Source organism: Accipiter gentilis, chromosome 10 (assembly GCF_929443795.1).
Source record: "Accipiter gentilis chromosome 10, bAccGen1.1, whole genome shotgun sequence".
Taxonomy (NCBI): Eukaryota; Metazoa; Chordata; class Aves; order Accipitriformes; family Accipitridae; genus Astur; species Astur gentilis.
The window spans coordinates 27,324,434-27,330,433 of record NC_064889.1 but is presented as its reverse complement, the minus strand read 5'-3'; positions in this window follow the sequence as shown (position 1 = coordinate 27,330,433).

Below are 6,000 nucleotides of genomic sequence, written 5' to 3'. Positions count from 1 at the left end.
ACACCACAGGCAGCCCAGACACAGCTCCTTCTCTAACATGGTTCTCCAGAGAAGTGGGGAGGGAATGAATCATGACCTGCAAAGCAACGGTGCCCTGTGCTGTTCAGAAGTCCAGACTGTTCTGGTGTTGCTTCCCTCAGATCTGCCATTCACCTTCAGCAAGATTTTCTGGAAGTTATGATATTCTGATAGCGGTATGAGATGATGACACTTCCAACCATGCGACGTGGACAACAACCTTCCAAACACACGGTCCGAATATGATTCTGTTTGTATACATATAAGACAATGAATGTAGTTATGGCATGATAAGAAAGCACTGTTGGCTGCATTTTCTCTGCAGAAAGCTCTTGGAGCCCAGCCTCTCAGTGAGGGAGTCGCAAAGAAACATTGAAATAAGAAAATGTTATGCAGAAAGCCAGTGGAAAAATGACATTTCACAGAAAGACAGACTGAGTTTCAGCAAGGATTTCTCATTTCCCTGAACTGCTTTTTGACTTTATTGCAATGTAGTTAGGTGCCAGGACAAGTTCTCACCAGATGGGACTGCACCGACTGCACTGCACTCCCACATATCATTAATACAGAACACATTGTCCTCCAAAGTGTTGTGTGTGTAAGAAGTGTGGGGCTGCAGCAGTCTTGCAAATCTGCATGAAAGGGGACAGGATTTCATCACAATTCTCAGCTTTCTTCTCCAAAGGACACAGCTCCTCTTGGGACTTTTGCTCTTTGAGACTGAAAAAAATGGTAAAGAGAAGAGTGTTATTCAGCAATTAAAGAATGCTCCACTCCATTCTGAAATGAATGATGCTGTAATGAGTTTGCCTCTTGGATTCCTATAGGTGCAACAGCTGAGATTAACTCAAGCCTTTTCCATTCCAGCAAAACTTTTGCTGTATCACCTCATATACCGTGCACCCACATTACTGCACCTTCTCTCTCCACTGCCTGTCCGTCCATAGAGGTTCGTTACTTATTTCTTTTTCCTGTCTTTACATCCCCTATCCTGCATTACTCCACCTCAATTTCCCCACTGATCAGTATCTCTCATTCTTCTTGTCCTCACTCACCTGACCACGACCTCTCCTTGGTGGGATGTCCCTCACACTACATGCTAGCCCTTTCCCTGCCCACACACAGGGTGGGACAGGCACACATGCACTGCACCTTTGCTCTCCCAGCTGCACCTGTGCTTAGTTCATGCAGGTCCATGATCTGTCAGAAAGCAGCACATCCATGCAGACATTCCTAGTTCCTCCCATGGCCCTGAGTACCTCTCAGTTCCTGGTCAGGGCATCAGGGACCCCAGTCACCTGAGGAGGAGCAGCTGAAGTGACCTGTCCCCAGGCACAGGAGACACTGCTATCTGTGTAGGCACCTGAGCCTGCTCTCCAGGCCATCAACCCACAGGAGGAGGTTTCCTATCAGAGCAGAAGCTGAGCAGTTCTGAGCTCTCTCCAGCCTCCCAGAGCTCACTAGCAGGGGTTGTTTGCTTTATTCTGTGAGCTTCATGCTGAGTGGGAGATAAGTAGATCACTTGGAGTCATGCTTTTAATCTTCATCTAGTGGCAGTAGTAATGTACTCCTCTGTAACCAATTTCACTCTGCAATGCATCTTGTTATCCCCCAAATCTCTTTCTACCTGCATGTATCCCATACCATGCAACTGTGTAAGCAATAAAATCTTGCAAGGCATAGATCAGAGGACACGTTCATCGTGTAAGTACAATCAGTGTTATGTTGGAATCTACTAATGCTTATTGACTTGAATGAATTCTCTCCAAAGATACAACCAGTAAGAAATAAATGCCACAGCAGCCAATCTTCAGGAAAAGTTTCATGACAGAACTCAGGAGTCACAATTTCTCAGTACAAGGCACGATGCTACCTAACTTTTGAAAGTTCCTTTATGCTGGAAAGAACCTATATACTAGGACTTCCTAATTTACTGCCCACTGAGCAGATGCCCTAGTGGATAAACAAATATCTCCAAGATGTCTGAAATTGTTGGGACTGTACTGGGAAACCTAGTTAAAAAGTGGAAGCTAGTGAGACTGCCAAAGGTATTTGATGAGCATATAAAAATTATAAATTGCACAGAATTTCACTGCTGCACCTTAATGAAAGAAGAAATGGGACCTCACAGTTTATTCTCTACTCTTCTGGAATTTGCCAGCTGCCACAGAGCAACCTGTTTATAATAAGATTTAACCTAGAGAAGATGCAAAGACCTTCTTAGCTGAATGCAAGAAATCAGCAGTGTTCCTCTTCAATCTCTTCTTTCAAGTTGTAAATCAGAATGGATGAGTAATATATAAAGACCTGGGGCCTGTGATCACTCTTTTCCTAGGTTTATTTTTGGTAGGAGGTTCTGACACCTGAACAAGAGCCATGAGGTTTCTTCCACTAATGATCACATTAAACTCATAAAGTTAATGAAGTTGGTAGCACACTTCCAGGCTGTGAAATTTCCTTCCACACAGGAATGTTATAAATGCAAATCTCCAGTTCACAATGCAAATCTAAATATAAAGCTCACTGTGAGATTTTGCCTGGCCGTAGGTTGGAAATCCGTGTCTATGTACATATTTTCACTTTGACTATGGTGTGTTGCTATGTATTCTCTCTCTCTCTCTCTGTCTGCTAACACAGAGCCTGATGGAGGAGAAGTCATATCTTAAGGGCTGGCAGAGAGTGAGGCAGCTGCCTCATCTCTTTCTCAAGATGGTTCTATTTTCAGCATGCCTGAGTTTCTTTTCCATTGGAAATGTCAGCACTGCAGCACCTTGCCCACGCCACATCGCTGAGCAGGACATTCTGTATCCAGGGACTGCTCTTACTCTGCCTCTTCTCTTTTTGATTGTGCTGTGGTTTGCTTTCCCCTGCAGAGGAGTCCAGCCCTGCAGAGACAGTAACAGTACCGGGAGAAAGTTAGTGGTGGGCATGATCTATTTAATTTTTCTTTTTGCATTAAGGCACTGTTGCTTCTTTCAGCAGATCCTTTATGAAGAGCTAGCATTCAAATAGCTGCCTTTCATAGGTATTTCAGAAAGATAGAAAAGCAAATGTTGTGTAGCCCAGAAGCTTTTCACACTCGTACGAGTGGCTAGATGATTAAACACTACAATTTTCTTTGCAGGAGTTTCTTGTCCTATGGAACATGGGCTTTCAAGGATAGACTGCCTGCAAGCTTTCATTAATATCACTATTAGTCTCTAGAAAGACGTGTTAGAGGGTATGGTTACAAGTGATAATCATACACAGACATTCTTACTGGCAAAGAAGCAATGAACTTTTTTCCTCTTAGTCTCTTCTACATGTATTGTCTTCTGATCTCTTTTCTTTTTGCAACATCTTCAAATCTAATCCAAGAGGCAAAGGCCTTTCTTTCTAAATCTGTACTGGGAATTCATGTCTATCTTGTGATCAACATCACATGCTCTGTCACAGCTGCCATTGATATCAATCATTTTTTCTTGCTTAAAATATATGCATCTTAACAGCATCTGTGGAAAAGCAGGGAAATTTTGGTTGATGAGAACTGGAAAAAGAATATTGTATGATATTACAGTTTTCAAATGAAATGTTAAATGTTAAATATGTCTTATTTATCTTCACAATTAGCAAAAACCTTTAATTACTGTTCACTCCAGCAGGACTTACTGAATTTACACTGTCATTCATTTTATTGGCACTAAATTTTTTAATACCAAGCACTGAGCAGTTTACTGTTCAACCCTGTTGAACATCTATATCCTTGACGTGCCTGATAAATTAGCAATCACCTTAATTGTACAACCCAACTAACAGAAAAATAGACAAGTGCACTAGGTGTAGTCTGTAAGGACACCTCAAAGATGGCTACGCTTTTAAAGTGTCGTGGTTTAACCCCAGCCAGCAACTAAGCACCACGCAGCCGCTCATTCACTCCTCCCCACCCAGTGGGATGGGAGAGAAAATCGGGAAAAGAAGTAAAACTTGTGGGTTGAGATAAGAACGGTTTAATAGAACAGAACAGAAGAAACTAATAATGATAACACTAATAAAATGACACTAGTAATAATAAAAGGACTGGAATATACAAATGATGTGCAGTGCAATTGCTCACGACCTGCTGATTGATGCCCAGTTAGTCCCTGAGTGGTGATCCCCCCGCCCCCCACTTCCCCCAGTTTATATACTAGATATGACATCACATGGTATGGAATACTCTGTTGGCCAGTTTCGGTCAGGTGCCCTGGCTGTGTCCTGTGCCAACTTCTTGTGCCCCTCCAGCTTTCTCTCTGGCTGGGCATGAGAAGCTGAAAAATCCTTGACTTTAGTCTAAACACTATTTAGCAACAACTGAAAACATCAGTGTTATCAACATTTTTCACATACTGAACTCAAAACATAGCACTGTACCAGCTACTAGGAAGACAACTCTATCCCAGCTGAAACCAGGACATGAAGAAATTTTTTAATTAGAAATTTAAGGAAAAAGACAAACCCCCATGATTGCAACCATACGATGAATTTTGGAAATTTTTTGGAATCTTCCTAAATGTGTTTTAATACCAATTTCTTGCCATGATATTTTAAACTCTCAGTTATAAAGCAGAGCTTGAGAGAACAAACAGTAAAAAGAGCTCAGCTGAAAGTTGAGTTCCCATTTAACAACAGCTTGTTCCTTTTTGAGCAGTAATCTGCACCTATATGCACTCTGCACACTACTAGCAATTGGTTCCAGAGACTTCTGCCTATGTAGGACCTATGAAGGGTCTTAAACACTTCATTTTAACAGCTTTCTAGATCTACTGTGATGGTAGTCCATTTACTGGATGGACACTTCTAAGCCAGCCCAGTTCTTGTGGAAATCTCCCAGTGCTCCCATGTAAGCAAGGTTCCTTTGTCTCCTAATCAGATGATTCTAGGCCTTGTTTGCCTGTGAGGGTGGAGTTCACAACCTGTAATCCCAGAGCAAGGAGAACAGACAGGAAATATCCATTTTTTGGGGTGTGTGTCAGGAACATAGTGTCTCAGTGAGTTCCTGAAAATTTCTGTCAAGACACAGATGAAAGGGCTGAAGAATTTGCTGATATGTGTTCACATCAAATCATTCAAGCAGATGCCCTTACACTACTCTATGTCTCGTTAGTTCCTTAGTCTTATGCTGAAGTTACAGCCATCTCACTCAATGCATGTTCAACTTCTAGTGCTCATCATAAGTTTAAACCACAAATCAAATGGACTTATTTTTTTTCAAAGCCTAGTTGCCAGACAATTTAGATGCACACAGTGTGTAGTTCCTAAGTGATGCAAAATAGCAACTGTGATCCACGAGTCTTCTGCTCACAACCAACTACAATCCCTGGAAATATGTTCTTACATACTGGTGATTGTTCCAACACTGCTCAGGTCCTTCCTGCAGGAGATAAGAGACGCTTCTCCTGCTTGTAAAGGAACTGAGAATAACCTTTCTACATGCCTCCTTTCTTCCCTGGTAATACTTCTTAGATATTTTAGAGCAAGAACTCACATATTAAAAAAACACCAAACTTGTTTTCTCCTCTGGCACGCATCTATCCATTTTCAATTATACTTCTTCTGCTGATTATCTCTTGTCTAGGCAAAACATGGACAGCTTTGATGTCTTCATTTTATTTAAGTAAAAAATGCATAGTGAAGTCCTCATAGCCATACTTTATAGGGAACAAAGTTAAGCTCTATCATGAAGAAGAAACAGTACTTCTTCTTTTCAGGATACTTAGGAACTAAACTATTTCTGCAAATTCCTAATTGTATATTTGGGAACTCTGAACTTATGTTAAGGCTAGCCTTTCTGAAAGTCTTCTGCAAACTAAGGCAGGATATGAAAGTAAAAACATTAATTGGTCCAAGCTGTAGTACTGTCAGTAACAGAGTTGATGTCTCCAAGAAGCTACTGAAGGTTTTGGATCTGCTTATGCACAGCTCCAGGAGAGTGAACTATGCAGTTCCCCATCTGACAGCCTGGAT